The sequence below is a fragment of the Aplysia californica genome, unplaced genomic scaffold (genome assembly GCF_000002075.1).
Source record: "Aplysia californica isolate F4 #8 unplaced genomic scaffold, AplCal3.0 scaffold01260, whole genome shotgun sequence".
Classification (NCBI taxonomy): Eukaryota; Metazoa; Mollusca; class Gastropoda; order Aplysiida; family Aplysiidae; genus Aplysia; species Aplysia californica.
The window spans coordinates 145,555-145,815 of record NW_004798530.1 but is presented as its reverse complement, the minus strand read 5'-3'; positions in this window follow the sequence as shown (position 1 = coordinate 145,815).

Genomic DNA, 261 nt, shown 5'->3' with positions numbered 1-261 from the left:
GGTCTTGGGTGGAAAAGGCGGGTTGGGGAAGGGGGGTGAACTGTCTCACTAGATAGAGAGTGACAACCCCACCAAAAGAAGCTATCTGTCTTATAGGGCGCGGTTGACATTATTATTGGAAGTCACGAGTCAAATAGCTGAGTTTGCATTTAATTTCTATCACCGGTAGCCCCCTCCTCAACCCCATCTCTCTCTGTCTTTCTCTGTCTCTGTCTCTGTCTCTGTCTCTCTGTGTCTGTCTGTCTGTCTGTCTGTCTAGAG